At 52.1% G+C, this 23,178-nt stretch overlaps 1 protein-coding gene and 1 long non-coding RNA gene across 4 annotated transcripts in view; one reads left to right on the forward strand and one right to left on the reverse strand.

The window, feature by feature from the left end:
- Window positions 1–260: 260 nt before the first annotated feature.
- Window positions 261–11,525, reverse strand: LOC112911080 (uncharacterized). 3 transcript variants are annotated; one of them, XR_012001617.1, is made up of 5 exons: window positions 11,376–11,525; window positions 4,000–4,095; window positions 3,624–3,815; window positions 3,093–3,218; window positions 261–750 (listed from the first exon to the last, which is right to left on the reverse strand). It is a non-coding gene; the product is annotated as an uncharacterized lncRNA (long non-coding RNA). The 3 variants fall into 3 exon arrangements; XR_012001618.1 differs by lacking the exon at window positions 4,000–4,095; XR_012001619.1 differs by lacking the exon at window positions 11,376–11,525 and having other exon boundaries at window positions 3,935–4,012.
- A 191-nt stretch (window positions 11,526–11,716) lies between these two features.
- Window positions 11,717–23,178, forward strand: part of DAGLA (diacylglycerol lipase alpha) — a 61,531-nt gene continuing 50,069 nt past the window's right edge. Inside the window, exon 1 of the mRNA XM_072760243.1 lies at window positions 11,717–11,851. The gene's annotated coding sequence lies outside the window, so the exon portion shown is untranslated. The remainder of the gene's footprint in view (window positions 11,852–23,178) is intronic.

Consider the following 23,178-nt stretch of genomic DNA (forward strand, 5'->3'; position numbering starts at 1 on the left):
CAAGACATATACACAAAGTTTCATAGCAGCAAATATCCATCAACTATAGAATGAATAAATAGTAGGTTGAACCTTATGAAATGGCCTTATTTTTAATAGATAGAAAAGTTGAAGATTAGCAATTTCATTTTATTATTTCTCGCAGATTTGGCATATTTATGCCATGCAATACTACACAGCAATGAAAAAGAATAAACCACTGCTATCTGAAATGATGCATCTCACAGATAACAATGAGTGAAAGAAACCAATCACAAAAATAAACATAATCTATGGTTCCATTTATTTGAAGTTCTAGAACAGGTAGCATTATCCATGGGAATAGAAATCAGAATGGTGGTTTCCTTCAGGGAGTACTGTCTGGGAGATGGCGTCGAGGACTCTTACTGAATGCTGGAATGTTCTAAATTTGAATATAGACAACGGTTACCCAGGTGATTAATGAATTAATCAAGTTACAGACTGAAGATTAGCATGTAACTTTTATCTCAATGAAAAAGTAAAAACAAAACCAAAAACCACCTTAAAAATGGCCAATAAGCACTTGAAAAGATGCTCAACATCACTAATCATCAGGAAATGCAAATCAAAATCACAAGGAGATATCATTTTACATCCATTAGGAAGGCCATTATAAAAGACAAACAATTGGAAAATAACAAGTATTGGCGAGGATGTGGAGAAATTAGAAGTGTATTACTGGTGGGAACGCCATATGTGCAGCCACTACGGAAAATAGTGTAGCAGTTCCTGAAAAAAATTTAAACATGAAATTATCACAGGATTTAGCAATGCCACTTCTGAGTATTAAAAACAAGACAATAGACCAAAAATGGAATAGCTTATGCTAAACTCAACCACAAAACTGAGGCTTTACTTCATGGTGCTTTTGGCTCTTTCAGAAATAAAATCTTAAACCAGTCCATCAGAATCACCTGGTGGGTGATGAATCACTGGATTCTGCTCCGGAAGCCAGTGCTACATTGTACGTTAACTAACTTAAATTACACTAAAAAAAAAAAAAAAGAAGGGATTACCTGGCCAAACTTGTTAATAATCTGCTTGATGACCCCCTGCCATCCTTAAAGGAAAGTAATTAACAACAACCAACTGACTTTTCCTTGCTCTCACTCCTCAGAGCTCCTCTCTATCTGCTAAATTGGATGCTGCCTGATTCAAATCAATTTTTGTTCAAACCCTTAAAATTTTTAAAAATATTTTATTTACTTATTCATAAGAAACAGAGAGAGGCACAGACATAGGCAGAAGGAAAAGCAGGCTCCCGGTGGGGAACCCCATCCAGGACTCCATCACAGAACCCCAGGATCATGACCTGAGCCAAAGGCAGGTGCTTAACCACTGAGCCACCCAGGTACCCCAAACCCTTAAAAATTTTAACATGCCTGAGTTTGTCTTTACCACAAATATATATCCCAAAGAAGCAAGCAGGGTCTTAACCAGATATTTGTACACTCATGTTATGTCATTCTTATTACTGCCAAAAGGTAGAAACAACCTAAATGCCCACCGATGGATGAAACGTAGTTTCCTGACTAGGAAACTGAGCCTCAGAGAGGGTCTCACAGCCAGAAAAGTGTGGGCGGAAGTTGGACTTTAGAGCCAGCTTTACTTGGCACCAAACCTGCTTGCTGACCTTCCAGTCTCCATTCCTGGGAGAAATAGGTTCTGGGAGCTTAGCAGCCAAAGAGGGCTTTCTCAGAGGATGCAGGAGAGGGCAAAGTCCACTCTTGGAGGCCTATCAGAATAGAAGTCCCAGCTCTCCCACACCCTGCGGGGCTTCTTCAACCTGAAATGGGTCTGGTAGAGAAGGCTTCTGGCCCGAGGGACTTCCAGTGTCTCCCACAGAATAGAACTCTTTGCCTGTCTCCTCTCTCACTGCCAGGGTCAGCTCAACCCTTCCCAGAAAGGAAAGCCTTGGGAAGAGAGAGAGTGCAAGTGGGGGGAGTGGAAGGGGGTGGAAAGTAATCCTGATGAAGGAGAAGCTGATGTTGCTCAAAGCAGGCTGAGGGGGGTGGGGCATGAGGGAGGGGGTTGGGAGGGGCGCCTTCTGGTACCAAGTGGACAAAGCCCTGGAATGGAAATTAGAGCCTCCAGTTTTAGTCCTAATAGCCTCCATTAGGCTGTGCAACTGGGGCGGGTCCCCAACCCTTCCTGTGCCTCTGTTTCCTCATCTGTATGAGGGTGAGTTTGAAGTTCATGATTGCTAAGGGCTCATTCATCAATTACCCTAAGATGAATTGAGACCCTGGACTAGCCACCAGCTAAGCTGTGGGGACACAGAAGACAGATGGGTCCCCTATCCTCTTTAGGTTGGGTCTAGTCGGGAAGATAGACACTGGTAAGTAATCACAAGCATACTGTGTGCCACGGAGGAGAGACACAGGGGGCTACAGAGACCCACAGCCAATAGATCCAACCCCACCTCAAGGATTGGACTCAAATAACAAAGAGTCAGCTCAAAAAACAACCTGCTTTCTGCCTAGCCTTTATTCTGCCGTGCTCCGGACCCCATTGCCTAGGGGCAGCACGTCAGGGGCACAGGGATCCCAAATGAAGGACTCCTAGCCTTGCTTGCTTGCTTTCTTTTTTTGGAGATTTTATTTATTTGACAGAGAGAGAGAGAGAGAGAGAGATAAAACACGAGCAGGGAGACAGGAATGGGAGAAGGCGAAGCAGGCTTCCCGCTGAGCAGGGAGCCTGACTCAATCCCAAGACCCTGAGATCACGACCTGAGCCGAAAGCAGTTGCCCACCCAACTGAGCCACTCAGGCGCCCCCTCCTCTTGCTTTCCTGATGAGCCTGGGGATAGAGAGAAACCATCTTTCTCAGAAACTGAAACTCCTCACAATTGACCAGAAAGGGCTGAGAAGAGTGAGGGCAGAAGCACCTGGCACGGGCAGCCCCCGTTGCGCAGTTTAGTGCTGCCTGAAGCCTGGGGTGTGATCCTGGAGACCCAGGATCAGAGTCTCACATCGGGCTCCCTGCATGAGGCCTGCTTCTCCCTCTGCCTCTCCCCGCCCCATGTGTCTCTATGAATAAATAAATAAAATCTTAAAAAAAAAAAAAAGCACCTGGCACAGAGTGGCTTTTGCAAAAGGGAGCAGCAGGGAGTGGAGAAGTCCCAGGGCTCTTCCTGGAGGCCGTGCAGAGCAAATGCAGGTCCTGCTAGCACAGTGGATCTCAAACACCATTGCCTGCTGAGAGCATCGAAAATTCCTGATGTTGAATCTCAGCCAGAGATTCTGCTATAATCAGCCTGGAGGGGCAGCCTGGGCAGATGAGCCTAATGAACTGAGGACCAGTGACCTGGCAGAAGGAGGATGGTGATTCGAGGAGGCCAAAGAGGTCGGAGGGTGTCCAGGGGACAGGCAGGCTGTGTGTTCTGAACAGTGTGGGCAATTGGGCACCCAGAAAGGCCTGCCTGGTGGTGGAGCAGGGGTTAGTCCCCACCTCACCCTCAGCCCCACCCTAACCTGACCCGCACCTATGATTGCCAGATAAAATATAGGATGCCCAGTTAAATTTGAATTTAATAGCATTAAATTTGATAAACGGCAATAATTCTTTAGTATAAGTATGTCCATGCAATATTTGGTACATACCTGTCTTTAAAAATTATTTGTTGTTGGCACACTTGGGTGGCTCAGCGGTTGAGCATCTGCCTTCGACTCAGGGTGTGATCCTGGGGTCCTGGGATAGAGTCCCGCATCAGGCTCCCCACAGGGAACCTGTTTCTCCCTCTGCCTGTGTCTCTGCCTCTCTCTGTGTGTCTCTCACGAATAAATAAATAAAATCTTTAGAAAATAAATAAAAATAAAAATTATTTGTTCACCTGATATTCAAATGTAATTGGGCATCTGGTTTTCCATTTGATAAATCTGACAACCCCACCCCACCCCACCCCACCACTGACCTGTTTGAGAGCCCTGTCTCAGCTCTCATTCTAACATAGGGTAGGGGCAGGCTTGGGCAACTCACTGTTCCTCTCTGAGTCTTGGTCACCTTATAAATCCCTCCTTCCTCAAGGGGCCAGGCCAACTGTTTCCAAAGCAGGAAAGTATGAGTCACAGGTCCCTGGAAAGGCATCAAGCGGTTCTGTAAAGGAATACTGGGTCTCTCTCACTAAGAGATCATTTCCCTCCTGGGGGTCTGATCCGCTTGAAAAGTTTTTCAAGAGTCTTTCTGCCCCCCGGGGATGCTGGCTAGTGGAGACTGTAGCAGAGGGCACACTGGGGGCCAGGTGGTCTCTGTTTCATCTCCTCGCCCTCCTCCTGTGTTCCTCCCTTTCTCCTCTTCCTGGCTTCCCTACTGCATCCACTTCCCCTACCCCTCAAGCGGAAATAGTTCATTCAACATTGAGCAGGTGGCTGCTGTGGGCCTACTCTGTACCAGGCCCTGGAAAGATGTACTGTAGACACAGTGGTGACCCAGAGTCTGCCCACTTGGGGTTTGGGGGGGCAGGCAAGACTCGACCACTTAAAGAGACATGCTAATGGCAAACCTTGATGGGCCCCTGGAGAAAAAGATTAGAGAAACTTATCTCCCTCCTTGGGGATGTATCTTGGGAACTGGTATCTAAAGAGTGGGGGAGGGGGTGTGCCCAGCAGCAGAAATGGCATATGCAGAGACCTCTCCGGAACAGCGAGGTGTAGCTCATGTGGCCAGAATGCAGGGGACAGAGCAGAGGGCCAGACACACTAGGTGGTGGGGACCAGTGAGAGGAATTTGAGTCGTTAGCCCATCTGATGACTTTGCAATTCCATTCCTACCCATTTACCTATACTCATTTCCTGTTGCTGCTACAACACATTGCCACACACTTGGTGGCTTAAAATGAAACTGAATCTGTTATCTTATAGTTCTAAAGGTCAGAAGTCCAAAATGGGTCTCACTGGGCTAAAATCAAGGTGCTGGCAGGGCTGTGTTTGTTCTAGAGGCTCTAGGGGATTATCTATTTCCTTGCCTTTTCCACCTCTTAAAGGCTGTTCTCATTCCTTGGTTCATCTTTAAAGCCAGCAATGGCTGTTTGAGTCTTTCTTTTGCTGCCATCTCGCTGGTTTCGCTCACTGGGCTTTCCTTTCTTACTTACAAGGACACCCTTGTGATTACAGTAGGCCCACCCAGATAATCCAGCATAATCTCCCCCATCTCAAGGTCAGCTGATTGGCAAGCTTAATTCCATCGGTAGCCTTAATTCCCCCCTTCCCTGTGTAATGTAACACATTCACAGGCTCTGGGGATTAGGATGTGACATCACTGGAGGGCCATAATTCAACCTATCACACTATCCAAGAGAAATAATCATAAAGTCCACCGAAAGACTCATACAAGAATATTGACAGCAGCCTTATTCATTAGAACCCCAAACTGGAAAAGACCACATAACCATCAAAAGTAGAAGAGACAAACAAATCATGGTGTATTCACCTAATGAATTATTACATTGTAATAATAATAATAAAAAAAGAATGAGTTTCTGATACACAATAACATAGCTTAATCTCACAGACTTAATGTTGAGCAAAAGAAGCCATATGCAAAAGAGTACCTACTATAGATCTTCCTTGACTTACACTGGGGTTACGTCCGGATAAACCCATCATAAATTGAAAATATCATTAAGTCGAAGATGCATTTAATACATATAACCTTCTAAACATCATAGTTTAGCCTTGCCTCCCTCAATGGTGCTCCAAACACTTACATTATCCCCCGGTTAGGCAAAACCATCTCACTGAAGTCTATTTTGTAATAAAATGTTGCCTTTCTCATGTAATTTATTGAATACTATACCAACAGTGAAAAAAGGATCATGAATATATCCGTAGCTGACCCTCATGACTTTGTGTATGACTGGGAGCCCCAGCTTCCTCACAGGAGAGGATCACATTGCATGTTGCTAGCAGGAAAAGATCAAAATTCAAAATTTGAAGTATGGTTTCTACTGAATGTGTATTACTTTGGCACCATTGTAAAGTTGAATAATCTTAATTTGAACCATGGTAAGCTGGGGACCAACTGTATATGATTCCATTTGTAGGGGGGTATCCTGGTGCTATAGTTGGTTGGACATCCAACACTTGGTTTTGGCTTGGGCTGCGGCCTCAGCTTAGTAAGATCAAGCCCCACATTGGGCTCTGCACTCGGCTCACAGTCTCTTTGAAATTCTACTTCTGCCTCTCTCCCCACCCTCCCTCAAAGAAATAAATCTTCTAAAGAAATTATTCCATTTGTAAGAAGTTCAGGAACAGACAAAACTTATCTATGACATAGAAGTCTGAATGGTGATTACTTTTTTGGGGGTGGGGGTGGATATTGACTGCACCAGGAATTGGGAATTTTCTATATCTTCTGCAAGCTGTATGCTATACTGTATACTCAGAAAAATTGGAATCTGTATTTTAAGAGCAATAGGAAACCACAGCAAGATTTTAAGCAATGACGTGACATAATCTGATGTCCATTTATAAAAGGTCACTCTATCTATTGGATAGAAAATAGATGAGCAGTCATAGCAGAGAGGAATCTGTTGTAGTTGCCTTGAAAAAGAGACAAAGGTGTCCTGGATTGGATGGTACTGGTAGAAATGGATAGAAGTGGGTGGTTTTAAAGACATTTAGAAGAAAGAATAAAAAAGACATGATTTAGGATATAGTTGGATAAATGGATGGGTGATGTGTGAAAGAGTTAATGGACAAATGTGTGGATGAGTGGGATGGATAGAAGAGCAGGTGAATGGATGGGTATGTAGGTGGGTAATGGACAGAATGGGTAGAAGGGTAGGTGAGTGGATGAATAGGTGGGTGGCAGGATGGATGGGCAAAGAGGCAGGTGGGGGAATGAGTGGCTGGGTGGATGGGTGTGAGGATGAACCTTCTCAAGAGCACAGACTCTACCTTGTTATTTATGTCCAGAAAGTGCAGATGCGTTGCACTAGTCAGTAAGCATGCAAGCTTTCCTCTGAGATATCTGTGTTTACACTCCCGTAGTTCCCCAATGTCCCAAGGAGAAAAACTAGTTACTACAATACCCATCAGGGAGCAGGCACTTACAAATAGGCTGGTTTAATGAGATGCAAGGATTCCCCAATCTTCTGGGCATTATAGTCAAAGTGCTGGCGATACCCAAGCGAATGGAGGATGAGGTGGGAATAGGAAAGCCTCCCAGTACTTCCCCTTGGGAGCCACTGGTCCTCCTTTCCCACCCTATCATCACTGCCACCCAAACCACCTGCACATCACCTCCTTCAGCTCCACCCTATGATCATCCCACCACTCTATGGATTTGTTGAGACTCTGCAAATTGCACTTGCTCAGGTAAAATGTGTGGGCTTATAGGCTCCCCTGTGTGGGGTGGGAGCAAATTGCTGCTCTTTCACTCTTTCTCTTTCTCTCCTTTCCTCCTTTCCTTCCTTCCTTCCTTCCTTCCTTCCTTCCTTCCTTCCTTCCTTCCTTCCTTTCCTTCTTTTACAACTTGCTTCTTGCACAGAACCTCAGCATATCCCAGTGGTGGCTGACCTTTTAATCCTATGGGGGGTCCAGCCCCCACTTACTATTTGCCCCCATGACCCATTCCTGTTTCTCATAGCGGAAGGAACAAGAAGGGGGGTGGGCAGCAGTTTTCAGAGGGAACAAGGGCTGAAATGCTGCCGGCAGGTGCTCTAGATGATCCAAAGCTGGCTCCAGGTGCCCCAAATCCCAATTCCTGTGCATTCCCTAGTCCTCACAACTGGCTCATTTCTCTCCCTGTAGGAGTCTGACAGCTCGGCCTCCTGAGAGCTTTTCTCTCGCCTCCCCCGGGCAGGCTGAGTCTGTGGTATTTGGGTAAACAATATTCCCTTGATTGTCAGAGGCAGGCTTACTTACCTGGTGATGGGACTGACTGATTTCTTCCTACCCCAACACAGATAGCAAGACTTGGGGGTGGGGCAGAGAGCCAGCACCCAACAATGCTTAGGGAAGGGGACTCAGCATCTCACAACAACTGGGACAGTGACATTCATTACTTCGCTCAGGGGTCTCTCTGGCCTTTTGCACCTGGGAACAAGCTAGAGCTAAAGTCACCATGGCCCAGCGCTGTGATTTCATTCAGTTATCCTATACCTGCATCTAGGCTAAAATAGAGTCATTGGATCTTCCACAGCCATGAGCAGATACTCTGTATTTTAAAACCCTGCATGCTTCGACTTCCCCCAATCGTAAGCCCATGTGCCATGTTAGCTCTCCCTTCCTCGGGCTGTGGGAAAAAGTGGTCACTCAATCCCCTGGGGCACGGGGCAGCGTAGTCAGGGGGTTGGTGCCCACCTCAGGAATTCTGCAGTTGCCTTTCTGCAGGCAGCTCTACCCTGATGCAATAACTGGCCAAGCCATCCCATTCTGCAGCTGCTGGGAGCTGAGAGTCTAGGGCAGGGCACAGCTGTGCCAGCTGTCAGAAACAGATTACGCTATGAAGCTCGGCCATGACTCACATTCTGGTACAGGGGAAATGTGCAAAAGTTATACACTGTCTCTGGGGTGCCAAGAATCATCTTGGTTTTTGTCTTGCAAAATGTTCAGCTTGTAGAGCATGGGGCAGACAGAGGAAGGGGGTGGGAAGGAGGCGAGGGGAGCAGATCCGTCTCCAGTCGACTCTGCCTGTCACACACCCTCCGTGGCTCTAATAACAACACTCAGCATTTAATCAGCCCCTTTGTGGAAGCAGACGATGTCACACTCATTAATTAGTTAATCTGCACGGCCCCACTGGGAGGAGGAGCCATGTTATTATTCCCACTGGGACCCAGAGGGAAACTGAGGCCAGAGTGAGAATTTGGCACTGAGCTGATACAGCACAGCTTGGCAGCTGGACCAGGACCAGTCTGTGACTTACGGCCTCTTCTGGCAGTCATACTGCTGTCCTCCTCCCCAGCTTCAGGCTGCTCGTAGCACTGGTGGCTGTCTCCAAAGACACCTGGCCAAACTATCAGAATTGGGGCCCAAAGGGTCTCATGGGAAAGAGCAAGCATGGCATTGGAGCAGAGAAAGTTCAGCTTGGTAGCCGGACGCTAGGGAGTATGTGCTCTGAACCAGATACCTGTTACGGCATGCTTCTTCCAAAAGGTCTCAGAAGTGGGGGGCGGAAATGATGGTGGTGACTCCCACCATCATCAGAATGTCTTCTGTCTGCTTTTTGTTCAGACAGTTCTGGGGTTTGATTTTCTTTAGGACTGAAGGAAGGAGCATTTCCACCGGGAAGCACAATAATGGTTCCATTGGATTGGAAATTCGGATTGCCACCTGGCCAATTGGGGATCTTCATCACACACACACATGCAAAATACACGTGCGCACAGGCTCACAGAGGGTATGTGGGGTGGAACTGAGGGTCCCCAAGGAGTACCTCCTACATCATCCTGCCCAATGGTAAATGTAGATGTCATGCCTTACAGCTGGGATGACCAGTGGCTCAGGCCCACAAGGATGAAGATGGGTCAGTCCACCAGGCAAAGAATCCTGACCAGAGGAGATGCAGTGGGAGGCAAGTGGAACATGAAATAGTCAGGGAAATGAAGTCATAAACACCATTTAGGAGTTTGCAACCAGTTGCAAAAATAAAGAGTTCAGCCCCCACCTATGTTTTCTTGCTGGTTACTGGAGTTGCTAAAGATGAAATCACTAACCCCTCTCTTCTTTTCTTTTTAAATAGGAATGATTGCAATTAAAAAACATTTTTCACATCTTTCCTTTTCCTTATACCCAATTTTTATAAGAGCAGTTAAGTCAAAGTTATATTTATATCAAATGTTACTGTGCACACAAATCACCTGGGGTCTTAACCTGCTTAGACCTCTGGGCCTGAGATTCTGCATTTCTAACACACTCCCAATGGTGTCAATGACACACTTCAAGTAGGGAAACTAAAAGACACGTTGGTGGTGGTTAAATGTTCCCTTTAATTCAGCTGTGAGTTGCCCAGATGGACTCACTTGAGGAGAGTAGACTTGAGAAGAAATGGACATCACCTTGAAGATCTTAGGCTTGGATCTTAACCATGACATCAAGTCTGGAGTGGCCTGACCATAGAATACTGGAACTCATTTAGATGAATGGAAGGAGGGTGTGTGTGTGTGTGTGTGTATGTGTATGTGTCATTTTCTGTGCACAGGGCAGCTAATGGGTGGAATGTAGCTACTACAATTGGCCATGGCCCAAACCGAACCAATAAGATTCTTTCTCCTGGGGATCTAGAACTTGGAACCGAGAGACATTAGATTTGGCAATTTTGGTTCTGATTAATTGCAATGATCTGGTAAAGGCCTGTAAACTGCCAGCACTATATTCAGTCCTTAAAGCCTTGATTCCTGCCCTTTCTGAGGTGCAGCATTTCCTTTAAACCCTCTCAGTATCCCACTCACTATTTGTTCCCCTACTCATTCCGTTTTCTTTCATTTTTTCTTTCTTTCTTTCTTTTTTTTTTTTTTTAACTAAGCTGGAATTTGCCTTCAACATAACACAACACAGAATTCCTTCGAGAAGTAGCTTCCACCTGCTTCAGCAGAGAGGCAGTCTTCTCTGGACTCAGTCTCACTTCAAACGTGAGCGTCCAGGTGATTTTTCAGCTGACGCTCACCTCAGACCCTCTTGCACAAAGCTTCTTGTGCTCCACTGTGGCTCCCATTTGCACTGAGCCATGGCCATTCACCCTGCTTTCCTGTGATGACAACAGAGCCCAGGAAACATTTCAGTGGGCTTTCCCCTGCAGAAACACACCACTCACGATTTTTGCCTCTGAAGAATTTCCACTGGACCCTTGAGACCCACTTGGGTCATCCAGTCCTGCCAACCCAACTCCCTCCTCCAGGGCTTGCTTACAAGTGCCCGTTGTAGGAGCCCTGTGCGCTTAGCCCCCACACCACGGTTGTCCGATTGTCCCCTCCCCTGTAGACTGAGCTCCCTGAGGGCGGGGCCTGGCTTCTGCTTCTCTGGGCCCACGCACTGTCCCCTTTCCCCACACTTACAAGCCCAGTGCATGGGGACCACCGTAGTGCTCAAGAGCAGCTCTGGGGAAGCTGTGTTAAGTGATTTACAGCTTGAATGAATGGGCGTGTGCATGCGCGTGTGTGCGTGTGTGTGCATGAGGCCGCATAGGAAGGGAGATTCTCTTCATTTACCGGGAAATCACAATTGACCCAGGGCCCCCCTGGACGCCAGGCGCGGTGCTGGGCACTGGGAAGATGGGGAATGGGGCGGGACACAAATGGTGAGGGGTTGCAGCCCCTCAAGGACCACTCAGCCACCCCCGGGGGTGGAACCCGTCTCTTCCCTCCTCCCTAAATCAACCCCTTCTCTCGCCAGTGATCCTGCTTGCTCTCTTACCTCTCCCACGCCAGGCCCGGTCACGCGGGGCCTGAAGGAGGTGGACCCAGGCGCTCCCTTCCCCGCCCGCCGCGCGGCGGGTTGCGCCCCTCCCGGCCAGCTGCGGGCTTCGGAGCCGGGGCCACGGCCGAGCCCCGCGCCCGCGCCCGCGCCCGCCGCCCGCCGCCCGCCGCCCGCCGCCCGCGCCCGCCGCCTGCAGAAGCCTCGGCGGGCCCGGCCTCGGCGCGGCTCCCCTCCCTGGCACCAGGGGGCGCTGCCGCCCCACGCCCGTCACCATGGCCACCGCAGGCGGCGGAGTGGGCTTTACGTAAAGGACGCAGCGTCCCCCGGGGGGCGGAGGCGGCCTTCGCGCCGGCGCCGGCGCCCTGCGGAAGCGGCGTTGGTGAATCGGGGCCTCGGGGAGCCCAGGATGGAGGTGGCGGTCGCGGCGGCGGCGGCGGCGGCGGCGGCGGGCCGAGCCCTGCGGCGGGCGGGAGGTGAGGGGCGCTGCGGGCGGGCGGGCCCCGGCGCGGGCGGGCGGGCGGCGGGCGCGGTGCGGGCGGGCGGCGGGCTGGGCAGTGCCCAGGGCGCGCGGGTGGCGGGCTCGAGGCTGAGTTGCGGCTGCCTCGAGCGCCCGTGGCAGGTGCGAGACCCGGGCAGCTCGGCGCTCCCGTGTGCGGGTGGTGGCCCCCGCGGGCGGGCGGGCGGGCGCGGGGGTCGGGAGTCGCGCCCCCGCCCTGGCGTGGCGGTGGCCGCGCAGGTGCCGCGCAGGTGCAGCCCCCGGCAGGTAGGCGGTTGGTTCCGGGTTGGCAGGCGCGTGGCGGTGCCTGGCGCGGGTGCGAGGAAGTGCGGCCGCTGCCAGGCTGCTGGATGGCTCTGGCCTGGCAGGGTCTGGGATGATGGCACCTGGACTCAAGCATGGGTGTCCTCGGCCCGACGGGAGTTCCTGGTACGAGTGCGACAAGCGGCCTTGACAGCGGGGCTGGTGCGGGGTCTGCGCGGCCGCCGCCCCGGGAGGGAGAATCTGTGGCTCCCAGACCCCGGGGCGTGGAGGGGCCACGTCCACCCGCCCACCATGGCGGCGCTGAGGGGCATCGCCTCTGTCGCCGGGGCTCACTTTTAGGTGCCTGTTGGGTACACCACCGAGGAAGAAGAAAGGCGGGGAGGAGGCTGCTGTCCTTTAACGGACATGAGAGATGCCAGGAGATGCTTCTACCACGAGGAACGAGGAACGCGACGGTGACCCAGATGGAAATCTGAGCACTTCCCAGCACCGTCCTGGGCTCATGTCACCATCCAGCTTTGGACAAGGAGGAAAGGGGGCGGGGGTTCCCAGCCGCGATCACTATCCTTGAACATGTGTGGCGAGAAATGTTCAGGATCGCGCAGAGATGACCCATGTCAGAGCCCTGGGGAGGTGGTGCACCACCCCTCTGTGCTCTCCGGGCCCTGTCTTTACTTTGGGTTGATGGTCCACTCCGGGGTAGCTGGGAGTTGCCTCTCTTCTCTGATGCTTGGAAGCCCTTGGGTGCAGAGGATTGTGGGGGGGTGGGGGTACAGTACTTGAAAGATGGATCTGCAGCTACTGGGAGTGTGACAGGATTGCGTCTGCCCCCACCAATCTTCCGGGAAGCTTTGGGTGAGGGTCTCACTCAGTGTCACACGGTGTTCTACCTTGCAGAGGGGTAATTTACAGAGCTCCAGGGAAGTCTGTGGATGGGGGAGATCTTTAGGTCTTTGTGGATCTCTGGGGGCAATGGAAATGGGATAGAAGAATAAATGGGATGAACTTGTGCTGGGCCTGGCAAAGGCCTTTAGGATCCACGAGGACGATGTGGAGGGTATGGGAGACTAGGGTGGTAGGTGGCAGCTCATTTGCCAAGGTGGGTGCTTGGAGATGACGCTGAAATTCCTTAAAGTTGGCGTGTCGTCCTGTGCACTTGGAGCCAGAAGACTTTAAGTCCAGTCTTAGCTGTGTGATCTTGGGCAGGTGACTTTACCTGTCAGATCCGTGTCAGCAAGTGGTCATGGAGGAGGAAAAGAGATGGTGCACATGGAAACCCTCTGTAAACAGTGAAAGGCTGTATGAAGGTCAGGGATTCTCTCCAGGTAGAGAGACCAGGGTGAGACCAAAGGCAATAGAGGTGGAGGCCTGGAATGTAACTGGGGAGGATGCAGCCGGAGGTTGAGAGCCTGTCACAGGGAATTAGAGGCCCTGAGTGTAAAGGCTCCTGGTGGGGAAAAAGTGGGATCTGTCGACACTGTGAGTCAGCTGCTGAGCTGGAACCAGGCCTCAGGTCTCCCGGGGACGGTCCCGGGCACATGGCCACAGCAACTGTGGAGTCCTGCAGGAGCGGCCAGAGTGAGACATGCCTCGTGGTCGCACAGGGCTGGGAGGTGTCTGTGGCCAACAGATCTAAGGGACCTGTGTGGCAGGGAGACTTGGAAGTGTGTGTTTTCTCTTGAGAATTTCCTTTGGCTCTGGGTTCTGAGGATGGGGGTGAGGTGCAGTCGCATCAGTGTTTTGGGGGCCATGGCCTGAGGAAAGCAAAGTGGGTCAGAGCCACCAGAGTAGATGCAGGGCTGGATGTTCTTGCCAGGGAGGTTGTCGCTGCATGACAGGAGGTCTGGGGGCGGTGAGGGAGGCCAGTGGACGCAAGGACAAGGAGATGGGGCGAGGGGCACCCTCAGAGGGGTCCTCCGGGAGTGGATGGGTGTGGCACAAATTCTGCAGGGTGTCTCACCTGCCATGGCCCCACTTCTGACTGAAGGGCCTTCTCACATGGGGAAGATGAGGACAGCTCCAGATTGCTTTGCTTCCTGCCTCCAGGAACCTAGATCCTGACAGCAGGCTGAATTACAGACCCTGTGTGCTCAGGTCCACTTCTCAAGCATTCCATGCATCTGTTTTAGTCAGCAGCCCATTCTACAGGCTGGGTCCCCGAGGCAGAAGGGTTTTGCCCCACATGCAGGCTGTAGTGTCAAGCCCTGTGGGTGGAAGGACACAGCTTTGCCAGACCCGGGTGGTGAACTGACTTTCCTGTGCCGTGGGACTCACCCTGCCTCAGTGGCTGCTGCCTGGACACTGCAAGTGCTTCCTGGACGGTTCCTTCCCAGGTTGGTGCCAGGGTCTGAGGCCTGTCCCACACACTCACTGCAGCGCTCTTCCCCGCCTCCCCTGGAAGTTGCCCCGCATTTCAGCTCCTGCTTGGAGAGCTCTCCACAGTGTAAGCCCCTTAAGAGGCATGCAGCCCGCAGCCTCCCTGTTGTGAATATTCAGCATTCATGTCCCCTCAGCTTACCCTCCACACCTTGGCCCGTTTGTTCTGATTTGCAGCTCAGCCTTATGGGCTCGGGCTTCGGGACCCCTTTGCAGCAGCCCCTTGCCATCTGCTTGGGAGGCTGGGACTCTGCATAGCAGAGCTGGGTGGCAGGTGGGGCAGATAGGAGCTGCTGAGGAGGAGTTGGCCTCCGTTCCCCAAAAACAGAGCTGAGCTTTCTTCTGAGTCTTCAGGGTTTGAGCCAGTAGAGAGCCCAGCCAGGTCACCACCCCTTGACCTTGGGCACAGATGCGCTTTTGAGCAGATTCCAGCCGGGGCAGGGGGCTGGTCACATAGGACTGGATGTCAAGAGCAAGCAGCTCTCTGGAGCCGAGATGTTTTCAATCCTGGTCCTCAGTCCTGTTCCCGTTGCTTTGTCCGTGTTTCTCCAAAAGTTGCTTAAGTCAGCTCCCGGCAACCTTCGTTCCTCAGCTGCCTCATAAATCATGGTGCCCGACTGCTCTGCCTCAGGGGTGCCAGGGAATCGGGCATCTCTGGACAGAGGATTCTGGACCATTGCTGGCAGTGCCAGGCCAGCCAGCCATAGCTGAAGGCACAGCCTGTCGCTGGAAGCCATTCCTCCCCCAGCCCTTCTGCCAGGGACGAGAGGGGGACCTCAGAGTGTAATCATCTGTTGACCCAGTGCTACACCTGAGTTCATCTTCTCTCACTGGGATCGCTTTGCATTACGTGCTAGTGGACCGGGCAAGTAGCACTGGGGGAAACATCAATGAGCATGTGGTCAGAGGAAGATAAATCTTTTAGAACCGCGGAGCCTGGGACATTGCAGGATGTGGTTACCTTCCCAGCGGGCAAGGCTGAAAACTCTTTATCTTGATTTTCCTTTTTGCTCTCTGCTGCCAACTCTGGCTGGGCTGGATCTCTCTGGGGCAGGTGGGGGCAGTGCATGTGTAGGTGAGGAAGACTCTGGAGGCACCCCCGCAACCCATCCCGGCACCCCTGGGCACCTTGGCTGCAGAGGGAGCGGTCCAGGAGATGAGGCAGGGAGGGGAGAGACGTGGCCCCAGGTGAGGGTGTTTGGCAGGAACGCCCCAGCCCTCCCCACGTTGGTGGTTGAGCTGGGCAGGGGTGGGGCTGTTGCCAAGGCAGGGCCACCCGGGGACTGCACGTGTGCGTAGCCGCGTGTGCCCGTAGCTTGCTGCGGGAAGTGAGGGCTGAGGGGGTGTGGAGCGCCTGGTGGTGTGGGAACTTGTGGGCTCCTGTGTCTGGCTGGCCTGGTGTCAGTGGGTGTGAGGAGCAGGGCGTTGCTGGGCTCCATGGAGCAGGAGAGAACAGTAGGAGCAGGGCGGGGTGGGGGGTGTCTTCCAGCTGGAGGGGGTGTTTAACATCTCTGTTTGTGATTGCTACGGAAGGAGCCTTTCTGCTTTCTTGGTATTCCTTAGAAGGAAGCCCAGGCTGGAGGTGTGGCTCTCCAACACCCATATGTACTCACTTATGCCTGCTGCCATGCTCCTCCTCGAGCCCCCCTGGAAGTCAGCCAGGGATAGTCCACTTGGATGACAGAAGGGAGCATGGTGGCCACGGGCATTAAGACTTGGGGCTCTGCGGTCAGACAGACCCGGATTTGAATCCTGGTGCCTCTGTACACCTCAGTTTTACCATCTGTAAGATAGGGACAGTAAAACCTGCAACCAGGGTGGTTGTAAGAATTCCATGACCTAGTAATGTCTGGTGAGTGGAAAGATCATGACAAAAGCAAGAACACACACACACACACATTTTTGTTCTTATAGTCAGAATCTTTTCTACAGAAAAGCAGTTATATCATGATCTGTATATATTAGTACCAAGGAAGATGTAATAGGTCATGACCCTTTTCTTGATAAGAAGATAGCTCCACCCTGCCCTTGGCATGGATGGAATCTCACTTATCTGGCAACAGAATCATATACAGGAATAATGTCTTGACCCCTAGGGACAGAATTCCGTCAGTACTCCTTTCTTGAACCCTTGCAGTGGTTTGGGCTTGGTGAGACCACAGAGATGAATTGGGCATACCAGGGCCTATAAGGTAGACTCTGCCCTCCAGGAGTTTGAAGTCTATCGAGAAGATATGTGATGGACATAAAGGTCTGTGCCACATTCCAGGAGAGGGGGCCACTGGAGGTCAAAGGAGATTGAGGAACTTAAGGGAGATCAGCAGAGACTTGGGTGGTAATGGCCCTTAATCAGGGCCATCCAGGTGATGGTAGAGGAAGTGGCAGCAAGGGGAGATGTGGCCGGGAACTCAAGACGCTGACAGGTTGTGCTCTGGCTTGGGTGCAGGGCACACGAAATGGAAATGAAAGCTAGGGTTGACGAAGTGACTTGGAGCTGGGTCCCTGGAAGTGTGACAGCGGGGCTGCAGGTTGGGTCTTTGGAAAACATGAGCAGCCACTGAAATGTTCTGTGCAAGAGGGAAAGGCCAGGTGCCGCCTCCCACCACAGGCTTCTGGCAGCAAGTGGCTAGGGCAGTTCCCAGGTACAGAGGGCCCTGGGGAGGAAAGGGACCAGCCTGCCTGATCACAGAGGGGAGGTAGAAACCAGGAGATCTGTCAGTTTGGTCAGTAAGGGGTGGGCCCGGGGAAGGGTAGGGAGGTCAGGCCCAGGATCAGAGGTGGGCCCCAGAGTCTTGGCCCGGGATGTATTTCCTACACGTGCCTTTCTGTTGTCTTGATTCCTGTCTGTTCCAGCCTGGGAGTTTGAGGAGAGGCTTTCAGGGACCCCCATGAGGCTGGTTGTTATGCCTGCAAGGCTGTTCTCATCCCCTGAGGACCCATCGAGGGGGTTCCAGTGTTCCTGGCATTTATTTCTAGGCATTTGATCATTTTCTCACCAAATTACCCCTTGAAATTTTGCCTGCCTGAGTTCAGCCCAGGAGGTTACTATTCTGGGAAGTTTCATCAAAACCCTTGCAGCATTTGAGAGTTCTCTGAGCTGGGGGGGCAGGTGGGAGGAGAACAGGGCTTGTCCTCACCTGTGTTTTGGGGGCCGCCAATTCCATACCTGGAGATGCTCCTGGCCATGGAGCCTGTGGGAGGGGGGGACAGCTGGGCAAGGGCTGGCCGAGGCTGTGTAAGGGGAGGCAGGACACCACTTCTCGTTCATCCCAAAAAAGCTCCTTGTCGTTGCCTCTCCTGGAGCCATTTAATTAATTTATGATTGATGTTCCTGGACTTACTTGAGGTTCATTTATTATTGATATGCCTTCATTATATACAATTCACCCTGTACTGTTGAGCACATGGCTGCTCCTGCCAGGCAGGCCACACAGTGGGGTGAGCACTGTGAGGTTGCTTCTCTGGTCCTCACCCCCCTCACCCCTGGGGACAGAGCCCTGCACTCGGCTTTTGTCAGACTCTCTTGGGTTTGGGAGTCCAAGCTGACTCCAGGGTTTCTGTCTTGAAGAGGCTTTTCTCAGCCACAATGTAACAGTAATAATGATCGTTTCCATTTTGTGAACATGGGGGAACTAACCCAGCACATGGCATTTGTGCCAGGCATTTCCTCCACTCCTTCATCTCTCCAACCCCCATCTTACAGGAGACTAAGGGATGCCAAGTGACTCATCTGAGGACCCATGGCAAATAGATGGAGAGCCAGGAGTGAGCCCAAGACCCTTGCCTCTCCTTCAGATCCCACATGGGCCCTTTCACTTTGAAGCCTTTCTTCTGCTGTCCTGAACTCCAGTGCTGGCCTGGCTAACATTAGGTCATGTAGCGTTGGCACCCCTGAGAGGTTTTGTTAAATGTTGGTGGCTTGTCCCCCTCACTGATCCATTGCCTCATTGAAGACTAACAATAAAGGCCAAATAGCACTTCCTGAGCAAAGATGCCAGGCACTGTGCTAACCGCTTTTCGTACATTAGCTCATTTAATCCTCATGACCACCCCAAGGGGCAGGTGATGTTAACCCATTCTATAGATGAGGTTTAGAAATGTGCTCTGGGGGATCCTTGGGTGGCTTAGTGGTTTCACACTTGCCTTGGGCCCAAGATGTGATCCTGGAGACCCGGGATCAAGTCCCACATTGGGCTCCCTGCATGGAGCCTGCTTCTCCCTCTGCCTGTGTCCCTGCCTCTCTCTCTGTCTCTCATGAATAAATAAATAAATAAATCTTAAAACAACAACAACAAAACCTGAGGGAGTAGGCCTGGGAAAGTACATGCTTAAAAAAAAAAAGTGCTCTGGGCACTCAGCTAATAGGTGGCAGAACCAGGATTTGGCCCCTAGGAACCTTGAGATGTAGGTGCTTACTAGTTCTCTCCCTGCATCCCCCATTTTCTTCATCTCCTTGGGCTGTTTATCAGACGTCTGTATGTTTATCCAGTGGCCACATCCTCCTCCTCATGTCTGGCCTGAAGTGTCAGCCTGCACTGAGACCCCCTCCTTTGCTTTGGGGACCAGGAGTGCCCTCTCCCATGGGATGGGTGATTTTAGGGAGACAGCAAGGCATGTGGAGGGTACCAGGTCTGGATTCTGCTCCTGACTCAGCTGGGCAACTTCACATTAGTCATTGAGCTTCTCTGAGCCTCAGTTCCCCTGTTTGTATATCAGCCATAAAGATATTTGTTTTCTCCTTCACTGGCTCTGCCCATGGTTGAAGGTAATGAGAGATAGGAAAGACACTGTGCTAATCAAGGGTTCAATTGCTTGTGTAGAAGATCTAAGAGCTGGCATGAAGGCCAGGAATGCTTAAGGCTAGACACATAAACCCAGGCCAGGGGATCTGTACCTACCTTCTGAGCTGCCCTGGGTGGGCAGATGAACTTCATGACTTGCTGGCTGGCAAGGACTGGCTCAAGGACCCTGCTTACTTGGCCAAGAGCCAAGTAGGAGGTCCCTAGAGTGGGTACCAGGGCGTATTCTGGTGTCTCTGTTGGCTGAGTCGTCCCTGGGTCCTTGGGTTGTATGCAAGTGCAAGGGGTCCTCCTGGCAGTTCTGGGCCCCACTACCCCTCTCATCTGGGCAGCCTGACTAGGTTGATTTGGGCTAGATTCAGTGTGGAAAGAGATTAGCTTGCCAGGCAGCTGCCTGGACCTCCCCTCACCCCTCAAAATATGCGGAAAGCCTGGTGAAGAGGTGAGCCCTGCATCTGTTCCGGAAAGCTGTGAGACTGTCAGCCTCCCCGTGGCAGGGTTCCCAGGGCGTTGGCTAGGAGTCCGCTATTTTCTCATCAGCCTGGGTAACACGGTGCAGTCTGCCAGGGTCCCCAGGCCTGGAGAGGCAGGCAGAGGTCTGAGACAGTGGGTCTGGGCAAGGCAGGCCTGGTGTTGCTGCTGGAGACTGTGGCAGGGCTGCTGTTAGGTGACTGTACTATTGCACTTTTCATTTGGGCCTTCTGCAACCAGGATTACATCAGGCTCCCCAAGCTTGCCCTTTATCCAACTCCCACCTCGCCCCTGCGCATATGCTGCCCTGGGACAGTTGGCCCGCGGCAGCTTCAAGCAGGCTGCCCTGGGCCCAGCAGCAGAGGGGACCGTCCCGGCTCAGCAATGGGCACCAGTCACCCTGCAGGGCTGGTCTCCCAGTCCACACCTGTCACCCCTCAGGACCACTGGTCTCCAAGACCTTGCCACCCTTCAGTTCCTTTGATTATCCACCTCTGATTCGTTCTTTCTCTCTTTAAACTTGGCATGGCATAGGCCTGTGAGCATGGACCTTAACATAAAGATGGAGCTTTATTTGAATCCACTACTGCTTGGGCAGGTCACTTGACCTCTGATCCTCACTTTCTTCATCTCGAAATGGGGGCTCTAATGGAATATGGCACATGGGGCTGCTGTCAGCATCCAATGAGATACCACCCTGCAAGTTTTGCCCAGTGCCAAGAACATCGTAGATCCTCAATAAATGTTTTGTGCTGTTATTGGTTATCCTGATTATTTCAGCTCTCCTTGGTCAATTGAGGTGGGCGCTAAGCTGAGAGGACCCTCCCTATGCTGAGGCCGCTCCCTCTGTCCCCTGCAGCCAGGCAACCCTAGCATCGCTCCTGAGATGCAGGCCAGCCCCTTGGGCTTCCCCTACTCCCCTCCCACTTCTGGGCCACTTCTTAGGGCTGGCAGTGACCCACCTTCCCTCTGGCATCTTACCCTGTTCCTGCCCCAACCCTCTTTTCAGCTGGCTCCCCCCCCCATCCCCTTTCCTTTTGGTTCCTCTCCTGGGTTGGTTTCCTTCCCCTTGGCACCTCATCCTTCTGGCTGCTTTTCTTAGTACATCTTTTCCTCCCCCAAGGCCTTTGGGGGGAAGCCGGTGTCTTTCCTCGGAGATCCTCTGACCATCCTGTGCAAAGTGGTGGCTTCTCAGCCCCTCCAGTTCCACTCAGCTGTGGGGAGCTGGCTTGGGGGTCATATTGTGCATCCTGAGGGTGGGGGCCACAACTTGGCCTCTCAGCCAAGAACGCTGGCAACCTTGACAAATCCAGAGTCCCATAGTGTACACGTCCAGCCCCGGAAGCCTGCCGGGCAGACAGGCACTCCAGGGACTGCAGGAGGTGGCCACAGCTGCTGAGGGGAGCCCACTGTATGGAGCCCCAAAGCCCCAACTGAGGCTTGAGGTTCCAGTCACAGCAAATCCTCTTCAGTTCAAGGACATGCAGAAGGAGAAGGCCAGTGTCAACCCCAGTTTCCTGGAGCTAGAAAACCAGCCACAGCTGGAATCTCTTTCCTTTTGGGAAGTCAAGGAATTTGTCAAGAGTTTCCTCCAGTTTCATACCTTTGAAAAGAACTTGGTCCTCCTCCACCTCCTTCCCTGGGGCAGGGGCCAGGCTATAGAGGACAGCTTTCCACCTCTGTCCACTCGGTTCTTTCCGGGCTGTTTGTCAAGCACCTGCTGCAGGCTAAGCTTGTAACTGGGGCTGAGAAGAATAAGAGAAAATTCCCACCTCGTCCTCCCAGAGTTCCCAGGCAAGGGACCAACCTATAACAGACTTTACAGATGGAATAGGAACAATGTGGCTAGTCCTCTCTATGGGGCACAGTACTGAGTTCTTTGTGTAGAGTAGTTGATTTAATGGAAAGAACAGTGATGACGGGCTCGCCCAGCACGAGGCTCTGCCCTCGGGGCAGAGGGAGGGAGGCCCTCTTATTTTACAGCAGAGGGGCAGGTCCAGGACCTCAGCTTCCTTAGAGAATTGAGAGGACCTGCTACAGGACATAAATTCACAGCTAGCAGATTGGACTCAGACCCTTACCTGTCCAGCCTCTGCTCTTGGACTGTCCCTTCTTGCTTTCCCACCTCACATCAGGTTTGGGGACCCTCTGAACTGTGGGAAGAGCAGGTTCCTACAAAAGCAGGCCACCCTATTGCTGAGAGTGCAGCCTCCCCCACTGCCAGGAAGGCCTGTCCTTCCCCACATGTAGGCCGTTTGTAGGTTTGCAGCCACCTACCTCCTCAGACCCCACGCCTTGCTGGCTTTGGCAGGCAGCTTTCAGGCACACACAGGATTGTTCCTCTCACCCCACATGCCCCTGCCAGTAGTGTTGAACTCTTGCAGATCCTTCTCCATGCTGCCTGCCTGCTCCTGCTCTACTGTATAGTTTGATGAACGGGCTAATGGAGGGCCCCTGTTCTCTGGAGCCACCTTCTCCACATCTTGGCCTCTTTAGAGCGTCAGGCCCCCTCCCTTCCCCAGGTGAACCCCATTCAGCAGGCTTCCGGCAGCGGTAACTAAGCCGGGCACCCAGCCCACCACCTGCTCAGTACTTTATAAAAGTTTAACCTTAATGGTGTAACAAACTCCCATCATAAAGCAGCTGGAACAGTGCATCCTGGGATGTATAAATTACAGGAGCCCTCTGAAGTTGTAATTGGAAATGGCAGCAACTGGAAGGTTGAAAGAGGCCGACCTCATTGGGCTGAGCACAGCTGTTCTCTACTTCCTTTCAAAAGGCACACAGAACAGTCTGGCTGTGAAAAAATACCGGCCTCAGACCAAACTGAGTTCCTGGTTCCTCCGCCTCACTTCCCATTTCCTGCCCCTGACTGTCTCCAGAGCCTGCGGGGTTTTGAAGGCTGGACCCCCACCCAGGCACTGAGCTCTGACTCAGCTGCAGACAGAATGCACTGTGAACTGGGAGGGGGTGAACACGGGTGTAGACACAGCACATGGGGTGGGCCCCAGGCTCACCGTTTCCTGGGGAGAGCTGGAGAGCTGTGGGTCTGAGGTCCCTGCCCGGGAAGTGGAGAGCTTGAGCCCACCTGGGTGGTGGGTTTTCAACTGGGGAGCCACAGGGAGTGTTGGGATGCAGTGTTAAGAGCTCAGGCTCTGAGGTTGGGCCATCCACTTCCTGCCACATCTCCTCCTTGTGGTATAAGAACTTAACCGAGTCATTAACCTCTCAGCTGCACCTGTAGAATCAGGGAAATCATTGAACTACTTCTGAGGAGTCAGGAGGATGGTGTGGGATGCTGGCTTGTTAACACTCAGCATGGTGCTTCTTTAATGGGCACACAGATCACCTGGGGAGCTTGCAAATGCAGCTTTCCCTTGGAGGCTGGATGGGG

The sequence above is a fragment of the Vulpes vulpes genome, chromosome 5 (genome assembly GCF_048418805.1).
Source record: "Vulpes vulpes isolate BD-2025 chromosome 5, VulVul3, whole genome shotgun sequence".
NCBI lineage: Eukaryota > Metazoa > Chordata > Mammalia > Carnivora > Canidae > Vulpes > Vulpes vulpes.